This window comes from Ambystoma mexicanum, chromosome 6p, assembly GCF_040938575.1.
Source record: "Ambystoma mexicanum isolate Mex_15411 chromosome 6p, UKY_AmexF1_1, whole genome shotgun sequence".
Lineage (NCBI taxonomy): Eukaryota > Metazoa > Chordata > Amphibia > Caudata > Ambystomatidae > Ambystoma > Ambystoma mexicanum.
The window spans coordinates 1173266705-1173283871 of record NC_090935.1 but is presented as its reverse complement, the minus strand read 5'-3'; the positions used below and the strand labels follow the sequence as shown (position 1 = coordinate 1173283871).

Below are 17167 nucleotides of genomic sequence, written 5' to 3'. Positions count from 1 at the left end.
CCCTTAATTGCCCCTGGAGTATTTTTGACTGTTCCCACGCTATGCCATGTATTTGTACTGTTGCGTTATAAGTGATGTATGTTTTGGAAATAGTGACCTGTTGACTGTGATACATGGTGAAAAATGTTGTTGACACATTAACAGCCCACAAGCAATATAGAATGTGGGTTGCTCTTGCAGAGAAAAAACGTGCAGGGAGCTGCACTACACATGGGATGTTTTAAATGCACTGAAATAAGTGGTTATATTCTGGCAATGATACAACAAAATGAAAAATCTGTGTGTGATAAGACAGCACAAAGATTTAGTGGGTTGCGGGTTCTTTTGAAAGATCGCACATTGCATTGGAGTGAGTTTGTGAAGCCAAACTACAAGGTTACGAGGAAAAAGAAAAAAAATGTATGCCTTTAAATGGGACATTGATCAGTTTAAAACAGGCTAAAAGACGCTTTGACATTTTGCTAAATTACATGGAGTAGAATCTGATGACAAGAAAAAGTGCCTCTTTTGAAAATAAGAGTCTTGCTGTGTAGAGCTTGTGCCTTGAAGATAACTTGCACTGTCTTGGGCGAGGTGCGCGAAAAAAAAAAAAAAAACTGTTGGAGGAAAGCAATACAGGAAACAGTTCATCTGGATGAACTGTCTGAACCAAGTGCCTTCCATCGAAGCCGCCACAGTTTAAGAGTTATAGGCAAAGAGATAAGTTTGCTGCGTGCTCACGGCGCTGCCATGTGCACATGAAAGATAAACAATGACATTCCTGCATTCCATCCCCTGTGAGAGACACCTTCAGTGTGAGCAAAAACTGAGGAGGGGGTGCAAAGACAGAATGCTGAAACAGAACTGAAGGCAATAATTGCTGTGAGTGAGAAATTGAAAAAGAGTGCAATCTACCTTACATGCTGATGTACGCATGCTTTCTAACACCGGCATGCAATAACAGAGCTGATCAGAAGTAAAGAATTTGCCCAGTAACAACACTGGAAGGAAAACAAATGCTGCATGCAGGATGGCAGACAGGCACATCACATCTGAACATTTGGGGAACCTGTGCATCTGTGAATGGGCTAAGAAAAGACAGCTGCCCATTTCAAGAGACATTGCCATGCAAGCTGCATCCCCATGCGCCATGTGATGTGATGTGAAGCAAAGCCACATTGCCGTGCAAGCTGCATTCCAGTGCTCCATGTGATGTGAACTGAAGTAAAGCGCTGTGCACTGGAGAAGAAACCTCTAGGCGCTTTGAGAAGTGAAAATACACAGCTGGCAAAATGCAAGCTACATTGCCAGGGCTGGAGTAACTGACAAATACATTATGGTGTTCCCGATGGAAGCAAAACTGACAAAGGTAGCCGTTTTGCAAGAGACAACATGCAGAGCGGGGCTTTGGAGTATAACTTGAACACTGCACATTAGCCATGATCCAGAAGCCTCACGGCTTAGTGCAAGAATGAATGATTTGTTGAAGCAACAAAAGGAACTGATTCAGACTATCGTGCTCAAAGGGGTGGCCCAAGAAATCAGCAGACACCCTTTGGGAAAATGACAAGTGGAAAACCAGAGGCTTGAAAGACACTAGCTTTATGGAGAAAAATAAACAAAGCTGCTTGTGCAACTGCAGGCGGTATTGGACTGAAAGACTTTACCTTTGAAATATGGAGTGATGCCAGCAGGGCAACCTAAATCAAGATCATGAAACACTGGAAGCAAGTTGGCGCCTGGAATTCGTGATCGCTCTGGTGACAAAGAAAAGCAATGATTCATTGAGAAGTGCGACCTGGTTACTTATTATATGGCTTTTGTAAAATCACAGATCAGTCTGAGGTACCATTGACCAACTATGATCGCATTGCACAAATGAGTTTGTGATTAGGCAGTTACACCCCGTATGGTTGAGTGCAAATAAGCCCCCAGAAACATGCAGAAGGGTGACAAATAATTGCAGTAGCAATGATAAAGTGTGTAGTTACCTGATGAGACTTCTGAAGGTGTGGAGTGGTGTTAAGGGAAGGGGTGGATAACGCTGATATTGTAGTTCTGATGACATCCTAATGTGAAGAACAATGACATTGTACTTTTGATGAAATTCTAACATTTCTGTTTGTATTTTGCCTAGGCAAAAAACCAAGACAGTTGCGTGCCATGATTGGGGTAGATGTGTGCAATTTGCGGGTGACACTGATCAGTCAAGCAGACGCATTCTCAGAGAAAGCGAGTCACTGCGAGATGAGATGTGAACTTTGAACCTATCCTGCACCGCACTCAATGCTGCTAACATGCATGACGTATGAGGACATTTGTTCTGCAATCTGCGAGAGGTGTTCAACAGAGTAATAACTTTTGCTGAACTGGCACGGTGCAGACTTGGCTAGTTATCAAACATTTGATGCTGCACATTCAAATGATTCAGTTGCTGGAAATAACCTTGTTGATATGTTTTGCCTTTCTTGTTTAAAGGACTGTGGACAATGAGTTGTGGACTGTGACATCATGCACCACAAACAGCTGTGTGACACAGCAATTGAATGCTAACACATTGAAAAATGGTTTTTAAATGCACTTTTTGAGATGAATCTGAAAAAACGAAATGTTTTGCTCTTCCAACTGAATTGCTTTAACCAGAGATATTTTGCCTTTTCTAAAACTACTACGTTGCACGTAGGCAGGAAAATGATTTATGAATTGTGTGGGCAGCAGGATTATGCAAGCAGGAGCGTAATATATTTTGAGATAAAATGAGTGGGCACACCAAAGTCAGCTGTGCGTTGGTTAAGGTTCTTAACTGGAAGTAATGCTGCCAAGTGTGTGAGCTCTAATTTGAGATGGTAACCTTTGAAACACTGGATACTTTTACAGCCAGCCTTAAGGCGGGTAAATGAAACCATGACTGACTTGATATTTGATTTTATGACACAGTGTGTGACACGGTTTATGTTAAACCAACCAGTTTCATGTTTTTGTGGGGACAGCTGTCTCCAGCACACTAATGCAAAGAGTCACCTTTTGATTGTAAACATGTAGAATAATTCCTTGGAAAAGCGCTACAAATGAGTATCCACATGGAATTGCTAGCGTACTGGCCTGGCACATTGTCGGGCATCTTTTGTCACTGACTCATATGACTGGTGTCTATGAAATCCTAGGCCCAAATGTTTCAGTGAATGGATCCAACGATTTGTTTCATTTGTTTAATGTGATGTTTTTTTTTACCAAGAACTGCAGCGAGTGTTCTCGCCAAGATTTTATGGACTATAATTTGACTAAATGCATTTCACACAATGGTGTGATGAAACAGCCACTGCCGGATGGTAGTATGGTGTTTGTAGCTAAAACTAATATTGTATATGGTAGGCATCCCACTTGGAGAAGGGTATTCTCCAAGTCACACAAGGTAGAAACTGTGAACATGTTAGATTTTCCAGTAGTAAGGCAACAATTAAATTGTAGGCTGGTAATGCACACCTCTATTATTACAGTGATACACTTAGACATAGATTTATCACGAGGCAATGTTTCCTTAGTACTACCAAGCTGCTACAAATGGGGTCCATTTCTATGGCCCATCACTAGAGTGCGCGTAGCTAGGGAGCTAGATTCATTAATTGCGGGAGCAGCGGGGAGTAACAGGAGCTTTAAACGATTTTGACAAAGAAACTGTGCACAATAAGCTAGCCACTATTGGTTCTGATGCCAGCTCTGCTATAAAACTTCTGGCCTAGTGGTGCCCTTTGATACGCCCAACACTGCTGCAAGTATTGGCCACCACCTCAGATGGCAGACTTTTAGGTATGAAGACATTTTTTCTGCCATAGGGCAGGTCAACAAGACTGCTAAATACACACGATGCATGTTATGGCAAACATTGTTTAATCAGCAGGTGTTGGCTTTTTACTGGGTGGGGGTGACCATCCTCAACCCACTGGCACACAGAGCTACAGTTACCAGCAAACATATGGATCAAATCGCTTGCTTTTGATTGCATGAATAACACATGCCATGCTTTAATGTAAATTAGTAGAATTGTTTTCATTTAGATAACCTGGTGCCCATGGGTTCACCTTGCTCATGAAATTAGATGGTTTTTGGTTGGGTTCCACATACATGGGGGAAGTGTCTAATCACACAGCCCATAGTCACGTCTGAATGCCCTGGGATCAGGGGGAGGGTAGGCCCTTAGAGTGAAAGGCTACCAGGTTTAGAATTGGTAAGCATACATAAATGCAATAGTGCATTGTAGATTAGGCTACACCGGATTGCCTTGACATTCTAACTGCATGCTGCTTTTTAACTGACAATCAGTTATACAATAATGATTTAGGTATTTTTGTGTAGGCCAGGTTTTGGCTAGAGTAAATGTCCATGTTCACTTTGTGTAGGTTTTTTTTTTTTTTGTGTAGGCCAGGTTTTGGCAAGGGTATATGTCACTGTTCACTTTGTGTACATTTTTGTTTAGGTAGTGTTTTTACTAACCTTGCATGCCACGCTGACTAACCGCTAGAAGATAGTTTGCTTAAACCTCTTGCAAAGCCCCAAGTTCTTTATCACTGCACTACATACTATGTTGATGGGTATTAGTCAGCATTGTCGCACACACTTTGAATAGGGGTGGAGTGTAGCGATACACAAAATTGCAAATTTGCCAATCAGGGCTTTAGATGACAGCATTAGCCGCTGAAAGCCAATAGTTTATTCAAAGTATGTGCCAAAAATGCTGACAGTAGTCTGTTGTAGCACTTCCATTGCAGTAGTGAGCTACAAGGAATATGCAGGCCTAGTAGGGGTGGTAGGTCACATTATGCATTGTAGATAAACAGGCAGGGCGAAGGCCCCAGCTCTGTAGCTAATAGACATTATTGGAGTGTTTGGAACATTATGGCACCTATATAGCGCTTAGATAGCCAATCTTAAGCGCTATGAACACTAAGCTATGAGTGCATGCCTTTTAGAGCTTGCTCACATGGGGTTAATTCATCTCGGCTTCTCTTAGAATATTCTGCCTTTCTAACTGTAGCCCTGCATAGCTTCGTAAACTAATCTTCCTTTCTCTGGGAAGGCACTGATAAGACATTCCTGAGCTTTCGCGCAGATGGGCTCCAAGCAGGGAGGGGCACAGAAAAGGAGCACAGTGGAAATTCACAGAGTTGGGTTTTTCCATGAGCAAGCCTATATTTTGCACAGGGAAAGTTCTGGAACTGTGCGTCATGGACTGACAGCACGAGATTATAAAAATGCATGCCCACATGACTCAGGTGGGAGACCGATCTGTGGACTTGGTTCGAGCAAGATCAAGTGTCCGGAATCTGTGGCTCTGTCGGCACCCTGCAGCGCTGTCCTCTGAGCGGGGCTTGTTACAGCTAGCTTATGAGGGCCAGGGTCTCCCAGTGCTGATTGAAGGGGTGTAAGACTGTGTTTCTCTATGTTTTTCTAAGTTCTATGTTTCTCTATAATTTGCATTTCTCTAAGTTTTGTGCTTTGTAATCTTCTCTAACTTGAATCCCAAGATGTTGCTGAAATTCACTGTTTAGAATAAAATACTAAAACTTATTGAAGGTGTCATTTGTCACTAGCATGAGTTCACTGCTCGGCACAATAGAACCTGTATTTTGGGCTGAATTGGGTAATGTTTGCTCCCAAGAGCTGGTCCCGAGGAAGATTTGCCCAATATCAAGACAGACCCTTACTTGTCATTCGCACCCTGGACCAGTTCATTAGTCCATCAGGAGGCTTAGAACGTAGGCCTATCTGCATGTATTGTGATGTCAATTCGTTAAACCTGCATACCCAGTTCTTCATACAGTTTGTCTTCACTGTCATGTAAGAATATGGATCTGTTGCATGTTGCATGCCACCTCTATGCTTTGTTTACTTCCATGAGTTTGTCACACTGCATGTTTCTGGTACAGCATTAAAGACCTGAAAGAAATGCTGCTGAATGCCATGGTCATCTTAAAATAAGTGGGCCTGAACGTTTTATGGACCCTGGGTTTTCCCAAGTTTTTGCATGGCTAAGGAATGGCTGATTTCTGTAATAGGAAGACATTGTAGGCTAATAATGTTGTTCGGGTCATTTATGTCCATTGATGCTAGTTTGTTTTTCTAGCGTTCTGCTCTGGTGTCCCTAAAGTCAAATTAAATAGAAAGCTGACAGAACAACAAAATGACTCAACAGGAGTGCTTCGAAGTGTCCTATCCCACAAACTGGTCTCCTTGATATTGCAGCCCATCACACCCAGCAAGCATTGTCCATTTCTTTGTACTAATCCCTGTGGGGATGGCATTTCTTTCCATGTCTAAGGGGTTTACCCAAAAGGGCAAACATGCTAATTAATTAATTCATCTTTTTGTAACACACATGGTACCAAAGACTAGTCTCTGGACAAGTGTCCTGGAGTTGAACTTGTTTTGCTCTGTGTTGTCTTGCTTCCACGGTAAACACTTTGCCCCTGAGCGATCTTCTCAGCACAGAGTCTATGTAGTCGGTCCTGGGAAGGAGAGCTAAGTGTGGTGGCAGTCGACATGTCTGCCACTGACAGTGCTGGTCTCGTTGTTTTCCATTGCCCCCTTGATACCTCGATCACAGCCTCATGTGGAGTGCTGGCTGCTTCCTTTGAATTGTTGCCCTGACAAGACGGGCGTGAGTAATAAAACATTTTTGGTTATCTGTGGACTATTATGTCACACGCCATGCGCGTCCTCCACACTGGCACCTAAGGCAGGGATGGCGGCTTCTCCGCCATTAATGGATCCCCCTTTGGTCTTTTCCCCTTTCATACGGTCGCGGTCCAGCTTCCCTCCGCTTCTGCTCTTGTTCCTGTTGTAAGGCCCGCCCCTGCGCCTTCCGGCATGTTGCAACCCTTCGCTTTTGCTCCGGGTGCTGACACTGTGCCGGCTTGTGCTTCGCCTTGTTGTCTTCGCTTGCGGGTCTCTCCCCGCTTCTTTCCTGTTGTTGCCTTATTTTTTCCTTTTGCTTTCTCTGTACTCCTCTCTGCCTTTTCTCTTCCTCCTTCGCCTCTGCTGCCTTCGGGTGCCTCACTGCTTGCTTTCCCTTTGCGGCTTGGGGATCTTCCTCATTTATTTCTGCTCCGCCCTTTTACCTCAATTTTTTCCCTCCTTGCGTTGTTTATTCTTACTCCTCCTTTCTTTCTCGTCCCTTGTGACTTCCTCCTGTGGTTATCTGCTTTCCTGCTCCTGTTTCTTTCCCTTCTCTCCTCCTTCTGATTATCTTTCCGTCTTCTTCATATTTTTTCTTACCTCCTCCATGTGTTATTTGTTTCCACGGAGTCCATCTCTGCTACAACTAGGATTGCCTCCAAAGTCCTTTCATCCTGGTGCCCAAGATTAGACTTACCTGATTTGGACCACCAGACCAGCCCTCCTCTCTGCAGAATACCTCATTGGACCATCCTAATGCCCCAACCTGTGATTAAAATCAAGAGAGGTTTTTTTTAAGCGCACGCTTTTTTCCTCTCACCGGTCTTCCGCAGGGGGGTCCCCTACATCCCTGTTTCTCTAGGGATGCAGGGTGGCTTCCGTTCGGGATCGACCATACCTCTTCTCCAGAAAAAAGACACAGAAGAAGAAGGGGCATAGGAAGAAGTCATCCTCCGAAGAATCAGGTGAGGAGGAGCGGGGTTTGGAAGAGAGTGGTGCTGCTGGAATTGACATATTATTGGAAAAACAGCATGTACAAGCTCAGAAGTAAATCGGCTCCTTCTGAACTCCTTCCTGAGTTGAGAGCCCAGGAAATGGTTTCCACACCTGATGCTCCACGGTGTGATTAAGTGTTTTCCATAGAACTCGACGAACGTGGTGTTGATGAAGAACAGGGAGCAATTGAAGCAAGCAACGCTATAAATCCCAGAGTGCATTGAACATTAAATCCTCGAGCATTCTGCCTAATACATCAACCTCTTTGCTTGTTGCTAATGGAGGGGAAATACATGTAGCCTGTGCCACATTAAAATATCAAGAGTGGGAGGCACCCGGTAAAAGTGCTGTGTTTACTTCTAAAGATCACCTGGTTCAGAATGTTGAATTACAGACGAGCAGAACGAAGACTATTATTATACCCTCCAATGTCTTATGAGGGGAATATGAGGGTGTTAATGATATTATACATCCTAAAGCTCACCCGGCTCAGAACGTTGCATCTCAGAGTGTCTCATTGAAGTCTGTAACTATACCCCTATTGTTCCTCATGGGAAATTAAATGCTGCTTGTGTTGTGCCAAAAGATAATACCTTAATTGGCCCTTGTATGGAGATGGCTTGCATAAACACAAAAGAGGACAATGATAAGAACATTGGGAAAATGGCCTCTAAGCAAAAAAAGATTCAGGATTTTTTATCTGACTGCAGGATGAAGTACGGATGTACGGTTGACTTCGAAATCCAGGCTAGTCTCTCAGGAAAAGAGCAATTTTATGTGTGATGGGAATTTGTTGGACGTATTAAACCAGTACGACAAGCCATCTGAGGGAGCCCACTCTTGAATTGACTCTGCTGGTTTGAGCAAGACCATATTGGACAAAACAGATGATATTCCATCATGTATAACGGAACACCAGACTTCTTATGAAGCGAACACAAGGTCACTGGTTGGCTCTACCCCCTAGCCAAATCTACACCACACATTACATGATTTGGACAACAAAGTGAAATTGACGCGCCATCAATATCGGTGTTATATATGGTGTTAAGTTCGTTTGTCGCTCTGTATGATAATATAAAAGCTGAACTGTCAGCTAGTATACTCCAACTTAGTGACATCAAATTAAAGCTCAAATTGCTCTCAGAAGCTATTAAAACCGGTACTTCCAAGGAAAATGTGGGTAGACAAAGATGACTAGATTGTGACAACCCCCCATGCTGATAATGCTACTGAAAGGCACGCACACATGCCTGTTGTTTTACAAGCTGTGTGTGCTTCATCACCAAGGAAGGCATGAATAAATATGAAAAACAGAAGAAATGCCAACCATAACAATCAAAATTCCCAGACGTTCTTGAGAAACCTGCATGTAACTGAAGAAACTGCTGCTGAGTCACTAACTGACAAAAGGGTGGCGGTACAAAAGAAAGATGAGAACAAACAACCCCCAATGTCAGTATCTAAGATTGAAGAAGCAGTAGCCTCTGGCTCATTAATTCCTCTCCGTGATTCTTATGAAGGGAAAGCACCCATTAAAGGTTCAGATACTCTAAGTCAATTGTATTTAACTTCTGCGGTTGACTTGAATACTAGGCCTAAGCCGCTATGAAGTGTACACTCTGTAAAAAGTTGGATGGTGAACGTGATCACTCAAACAACTGAAGACAAAGCTGTAAACACAGATTTCCCAAGTGGGGATCTCTTCCAAAAGCAATGACTATATCAAATCATTTAAAATCAGGTCAGATCATTGATGAATGTGATTAACAACTGACATATGGGGGGGCGTACTGTTGGGAAAATCATTGGCACTGACTGTCAAGCTAAGGCCCCTCAGTCAACAAGATCTAAAGTATTACCTACAATGTTTAATGTGGCTAAATTAGAGATCTGGCCTGCAGAATCATGCTCTGGAGTGTCAAGACTGCTCGGGTGACATGGCTATGCCTGGGAAACTGTTACTGGAGCTAGTTCTTCAAACAGAAAGTGAGGTTACGCTTAATCGCACAAATGTCTTAAAGATATTTCAGGAAATATCATGTGTTTGATGGATATCAGTCTTTTTTCCAAACGATACAAGAACAGACATTATAGAATTAACTATTCCTTCCAAGTTAGTAGGGAACATGCTATTGGCTGAAATAGAAATTTTCCAATCAATGGGTTATGAGGTATCCTCTTGTTATTCAAACTATAATTGGCATAAAGTGGCATTGGATTCCATTGCAAACTTAAATGGGAGGCGAAGAAAAGGGGAAAGTGTATCCTGTAATTTTAGAAAGCTAGGTGCTGGAGGGATGGTCTTTTAGTCTTGGAAAAGTATCTAAAGATTTTAATTTATTGATTTGAATCAAAGGGTTTCAGTAGCTTTTTAATTAATGAAGCATTAAAAAAAATAATGGAAGGGCAAGACATTGTTATATTGCAGGAGACCTGACTAAACATGCATATTGAAATAGATGAATATTCCACTGTACAACTACTAGCAATCAGTTCACGGGGTGGTCACCCTTCTGGAGGACCTCTAACTATGGTTCAAAACACCTATCTAATCAATATGGAAGTAGTCTCTGACTTGGTGTTTGGACTACTGGTAGTGAATTGAACTATGAAGGGGAAGTAGCCATCTAAAACAATTTATATAGTTAATATCTAAAGGAACTCCTCAGTATCCAATTTAGATTCTTACCATTGTGCTGCATCAGATTTATGCGAGAAACCTTTTGCAGAGTACATCATTTTTGTGGATTTTAACTTGGATTGTTTGGCAGCAAAATTAGGCAAGAAAGAGGGTGTTACACACAAACACCCAATGAAGACTCTTAGTTGTATTAATGGGGAAAATACGGTTGGATTTTGAATTATAAAATGGAAAATAAAAGGTGATATCTCGGTAGACATACTTGGAAAAATAATAACCTGTCATCTTGCATTGATTATCTCGATTTTGTCTCTGGCACTTTTTGGGAAATGTACAAGTTTTAGAAAAGTTACTACAGATGCAAGTGACCACAATATAATGGGCCTCATCACGAGTTTGGCGGTAACCCTTAAATCCGGCAGTCGCGCTATTACCGCCGGATTTAAGGGTCCACCAAATCAGGGCTTTGGCAGATTTCTCCCCAGCTCTGAGCCGGAGGTAAGAGCGGGAAAATTCCCCATTGGGCACAATGGGGAATGGGGCATTCCCGAATGGGCTCAGTGGGGAATGGGGAATTCCATTACCGCCAAACCTGTGATCCGGCGCTAAAAGCGCCGGGGGGTTTGGCGCTAGGGCTAATACCGCCAGCGGTCATACCGCCGGTGTTACCGCCCAACTTGTGATGAGGCCCATTGACTGCTACATTTAGTTTAGACTGTCATAAAATTATTCCATCGGCTTACAATGACCTAACAGTACATGCAAATGGTCTATGAGTTACAAAAAGGGTGATACAAATCCCTAGTTTTAATAGCGGTTTGGGAAAATTGTTAGATGAAATGAAGTTAGAATCTAAGTTTCGGCTAATTACCACTGAAAACTTTGCATACATCCTCAAACTAAGTGTCCATGTCATAGATAGCAAAGATATTTCATTGAAACGTAAGATAAAATGTTTTGACCTGCTATACAAATGAGAATGTGAGTTCTAAGATCTCAACTACGACTACTGGGCAAAGTAGGCTGGTCTGTGAAGACATGAAGCGTAAAGCCAAGAATATTAAACAAGATTTTAAGAAATGGCTGAAAGCCTATAGCTTTACCCAATTTCGGAAGAAGGGAGAACATATGCTATGGGGCATTGCCCGCAACTTTTGACATTTCATTTCAGAGCTGCCAGTCTCCCAATATGAATTACAATGCAAATGACAGAGGCAGCATGGAAGTCTCACTTTAACTGCCTATATAAGAACTCTGATCAAACAAGCAGTATAATTTCTGTAAGCTCTGAATGATGTCTGACATTGAAAATATAGAAGAATATTTTATAAGAAAGGCTTCTAACTCTAGAGCTCCTGAACCCAATGGAATAAGCAATTACATCTTTAAAAGTATTGCAGTTTTGTGGGCAAAAGGGTTGTATTGACTGTTTAAGAATATCATATCAAAAACGAGTTTGCCGCCTACAGGGAGACAGTCAGTGATTATCCCTATATATAAGAAGGGGGATCAGGCTTATCCATTGAATTAACACCCGATTGACCTTCTAGATGCTGACTGCAACATTTTTGCTTCAATTATCCTGCAGGAAATAGAAAAATGGGCAGATGCAAATAATCAATAGCATAAAGTGCAAACTGGCTTCTGGAGAGGAATGAATACCCTGATCAATGGGTTTATAATGCATTGTCTTCATTAGACTGCATGGCATACCAATGCTCCCCCAGTATACACAGCTGCGATAGACTTCACACAGGCGTTCAACACTGTGAATATGAAACGCCTTTGGGTCAAATTGAGAGGCTGGAAAGTGTCGGCCTCATTATTGGAAATTATAATTCACATACATGAAGACACAACTATTTAAGTATGAATTAATAGCCTGGAGAATTTGACAAAGGAATTTGAGACTTTCAGAGGACTCAGGCAGGGGTCTGTTTTTAGCTACCTGTCTGTTCAATCTTTACGTCTCAGATTTGGGTAACTATTTATTCCCCTTTTCCTTTGTGGTGCCAAAGATTGGAACTTTTACAAAACACTGGGTGGCATATGCTGTCGATGTCAGACTTATTGACCATACCCAACGAGGACAACAATGCTTGCTATCGGGTTTTAGCGAGGGTGCAGAAGAAAATTAGCTGATGATTAACATGGGGAAAACCAACATTATTAGGTTTACTAAAAATAAAAAATAAAACTGCTGTCCATATTACTTACCTTTGTTGTGACATCTTGGCAGCGCAAAGTAGGTATTGCATAATAACAATATTAAAAACTAGAGCAGTACAATTTCCCACGCAAATGAAGCAGGTCAAGGGCAAATATGGAAGATTCCCCATTGTCCTGTTAACCGAGTATTACCAACTTAAAATACTTCTGGATCTTCTTTATCACTCTGAAATTAATCACTTAACAAGGAATGTAGATTGTGATAAATTAGAGAGGGAAAAAAAGGATTTAGCTCTCCGGGATTGCCTCACGATTCCAGCTCTTAGGTATGAATTAGGCTTGTCATCTATGTGTGTTTCGTATAGAGGAAAACGTCTCTCCTTTTTTCGGAATGGGTTGGTTCCTTTACCTAACTCAGTCTTGATGGACTAAAACATGCATATGTTAACTAACAGGTAAGGCACTGTATCAAGTCTGAGCGCTTATGCCCTAATAATTCTGAGGAATATACACATGTCTGAAGACTCTTTGAGAGATAATCCACGATTAGTTAAGAAGATCCTATTCCGTAAGCTTTATCACAGTCTAATCAAGTGTGACAAGCCATTGGGAGCTTTACTAGTATATCTCCATAGAGTCCCAAATGCATTTTGGAGGGATCAATTCCTGCAGTTTATGATGAATCTTCTGAAAACCAGAGAAATTATGAATGTATGATCAAGGGAATAAGACCAGCAATTACAAGGGAGTACTTGATAATATACTGTCCGGCTCTACAAGATCACAGAATGCTGCCATTCAGGAGACTTGTCCTGATGAGCGCTCAGTGATGGAGGAGAATTTTTGTGAAAGAGTGTTTAGTGGGCAAGAGACCCCATTAACGATAGAGGTATGGAAACAGATGAGCGTAACTGGTTTTATTGCTTTGCAGTGGTAATGATGGTGACAATACCCTGCCTTTAAAAATGCAGGACAAAAAACTTCCACCCACAGCGGCAGACGCGAGAAACAGGCAGGCACTGGGGAAACTCTTCAGGGACCTGGGAGTGATTGAAACATGGCGATTCTTTCACGGGCAACAGAAGGAGTTCACCCACTATTCAGCTGTCCGTTAAGGGTAGTCAAGAATAGACATGGTGCTGGTCTCGGCCACCCTGATCCCCCGCATTACTATGGTTGAAATAGGAGTCCAATATGTGTCAGATCATGCCCCAGTCTTAGTAAAAATGGATATGAGTCAAAGGGGTTAATTCATAGAATTCAGCGCACAAGTGGCGCATGCGGCTGGTGCACAGTGTGCACGTGCGGCAGTCTGCGCCAGCCGCGTGCGCCAAAATCAATTTCCACACAAAGCGTATTCATGGATTTCAACATCCATAACCAGCCGTGGCGCAGAGTAGCGGAGCAACCCTGCAGCAGCGCCAGTTACGCCCCCAACCCCTCTCCGTGCGCCATGAACAGCGCATAAATCCCGTACACAGCACACAGGCCAGTGGACCAGCATACAGCCCCCCAACCACGAAAACATCTGTAAAACTCCCCGCTCACTCCTCCGAATACACGGACTGCGCTGTGTGGGGAAAGTTTCACACACGATTGGCCCTGTGCGAGCGGGGTACGTGTTTTTCTGGGGTTCGCGGGAAGTTTCACACGCGATTGGCCCTGTGCGAGCGGGGTACGTGTATTCCAGGGGTGCGCAGGAAATTTCACATGCAATTGGCCCTGCGCGAGCGGGATACGTGTATTTCGGGGGTGTGCGGGAACTTTCACACGTGATTGGCCCTGTGCGAGCGGGGTACATGTATTTCTGGGGTGCGTGTGAAGTTTCACATGCGATTGGCCCTGTGCGAGTGGAGTATGTGTATTTTGGGGTTGTGCGGGAAGTTTCACACGCGATTGGCCCTGTGCGAGTGGGGTACGTGTATTTTGGTGGTGCGCGGGAACTTTCACACGCGATTGGTCCTGTGCCAGAGGGGTACGTGTATTTCTGGGGTACGCGGGAAGTTTCACATGCGATTGGCGCTGTGTAAGCGGGGTACGTGTATTTCGGCGGTATGCAGGAAGTTTCACATGAGATTGGCCCTGTGCGAGCGGGGTACGTGTATTTCGGGGGTGCACGTGAAGTTTCACACGCGAGTGGCCTGTGTGAGCGGGGTACGTGTATTTCGGGGGTGCGCAGGAAGTTTCACACGCGATTGGCCCTGTGCGGGCATAGTAGGTGTATTTTGGGGGTGCGTGGGAAGTTTCAAACGCGATTGGCCCTGTGCGAGTGGGGTACGTGTATTTTGGGGGTGCGTGGGAAGTTTCACATGTGATTGGCCCTGTGCGAGTGGGTATGTGTATTTCGGGGGTGTGCAGGAAGTTTCACACGCGATTGGCCCTGTGCGAGCGGGGTACGTGTATTTCGGCGGTATGCAGGAAGTTTCACATGAGATTGGCCCTGTGCGAGCGGGGTACGTGTATTTCGGGGGTGCACGTGAAGTTTCACACGCGAGTGGCCTGTGTGAGCGGGGTACGTGTATTTCGGGGGTGCGCAGGAAGTTTCACACGCGATTGGCCCTGTGCGAGCATAGTAGGTGTATTTTGGGGGTGCGCGGGAAGTTTCAAACGCGATTGGCCCTGTGCGAGTGGGGTACGTGTATTTTGGGGGTGCGTGGGAAGTTTCACATGTGATTGGCCCTGTGCGAGCGGGTATGTGTATTTCGGGGGTGCACAGGAATTTTGACACGCGATTGGCCCTGTGCGAGCGGGGTACGTGTATTTCAGGTGTGCACGGGAAGTTTCACACGCGATTGGCCCTGTGCGAGCGGGGTACATGTATTTCTGGGGTGCGCAGGAAGTTTCACACGCGATTGGCCCTGTGCGAGCGGGGTACATGTATTTCGGCGGTGCGCGGGAAGTTTCACACGTGATTGGCCCTGTGCGAGCGGGGTACGTGTATTTCAGGGGTGCGCAGGAAGTTTCACACGCGATTGGCCCTGTGCGAGCGGGGTACATGTATTTCTGGGGTGCGCAGGAAGTTTCACACACGATTGGCCCTGTGCGAGCGGGGTACGTGTATTTCAGGTGTGCGCGGGAAGTTTCACACGCGATTGGCCCTGTGCGAGCGGGGTACGTGTATTTCGGGGGTGCGCAGGAAGTTTCACACGCGATTGGCCCTGTACGAGCGGGGTACATGTATTTCTGGGGTGCGCAGGAAGTTTCACATGCGATTGGCCCTGTGCGAGCGGGGTACATGTATTTCGGGGGTGCGCGGGAAGTTTCACACGTGATTGGCCCTGTGCAAGCGGGATACATGTATTTTGGGGGTGCGCGGGAAGTTTCACATGCGATTGGCCCTGTGCGAGCGATGGGTACGTGTATTTCAGGGGTGCGCGGGAAGTATCACATGCGATTGGCCCTGTGCGAGCGGGGTACATGTATTTCGGGGATACGCAGGAACTTTCACACGTGATTGGCCCTGTGCGAGTGGGGTACGTGTATTTTGGGGGTGCGCGGGAAGTTTTACACGCAATTTGCCCTGTGCAAGCGGGGTACGTGTATTTCGGGGGTGCGTGGGAACTTTCACATGCGATTGGCCCTGTGTGAGTGGGGTACGTATATTTTGGGGGTGTGCGGGAACTTTCACACGCGATAGGCCTTGGGCGAGCGGGGTACGTGTATTCCTGGGGTGCGCGGGAACTTTCACATGTGATTTTGCTGTCTGAGCGGGGTACTTGTATCCAGTGGGGTGCGCGGGGTGTTACACACGTGAATTGCCATTGTGGGTCCTCCCAGGTGTGCCCTCAACCCCCTCCCCAGCCCGTGCAGGCAGCCCACACCACAGGGGACTACCCTGCACCCCTGGTCATGTCCCGTAGGCAGCCCATCCACCATGGGCATGCCCCCCAGCCAGCCCACATGTCACCTTGCACTAGTGATCACCAACTCATGACCCTCAGCACCCCGACCCACCCAGCATTGAGGGGCACCTGCCAGCAGGCCCCGACTCATGTCCCTCAGCACCCCCACCCACCCAGCATTGACGGGCACCTATCAGCAGACCCCGACTCATGTCCCTCAGCACCCCCACCCACCCAGCATTGACGGGCACCTGCCAGCAGGCCCCGACTCATGTCCCTCAGCACCACCACCCACCCAGCAATGACGGGCACCTGTCAGCAGGCCCCGACTCATGTCCCTCAGCATCACCACCCACCCAGCATAGACGGGCACCTGCCAGCAGGCCCCGACTCATGTCCCTCAGCACCCCCACCCACCCAGCATTGACGGGCACCTGCCAGCAGGCCCCGACTCATGTCCCTCAGCACCCCCACACACCCAGCATTGACGGGCACCTGCCAGCAGGCCCCGACTCATGTCTCTCAGCACCCCCACCCACCCAGCATTGACAGGCACATGCCAGCAGGCCCCGACTCATGTCCCTCAGCACCCCCACCCACCCAGCATTGAGGGGCACCTGCCAGCAGGCCCTGACTCATGTCCCCCCAACACGTCATAAAGATGCACAATCATGGGCCTCATGTGCACCAAAATCCCACAGGACGCCACCCCAGTTTTGAGAGGCAATCAAGTCCCCAATCCACTCCACAATGAAATGGCTATTCCATGACAAAAAACAAAAGTGAACTATGTACATCAAAACATGTCCCTCACACACACACACTGGGTGCAAGTGATTGTCTAAATCCACTTTTTCACATTCAG

General features: G+C 45.4%; 1 protein-coding gene across 1 annotated transcript in view; it reads right to left on the bottom strand.

Annotated features, from left to right (window-relative positions):
* LOC138510277 (transmembrane channel-like protein 2-A) overlaps positions 1 to 17167 on the bottom strand; it is a 1079160-nt gene that overhangs the window by 751185 nt on the left and 310808 nt on the right. The gene's annotated exons all lie outside the window — the stretch shown is intronic.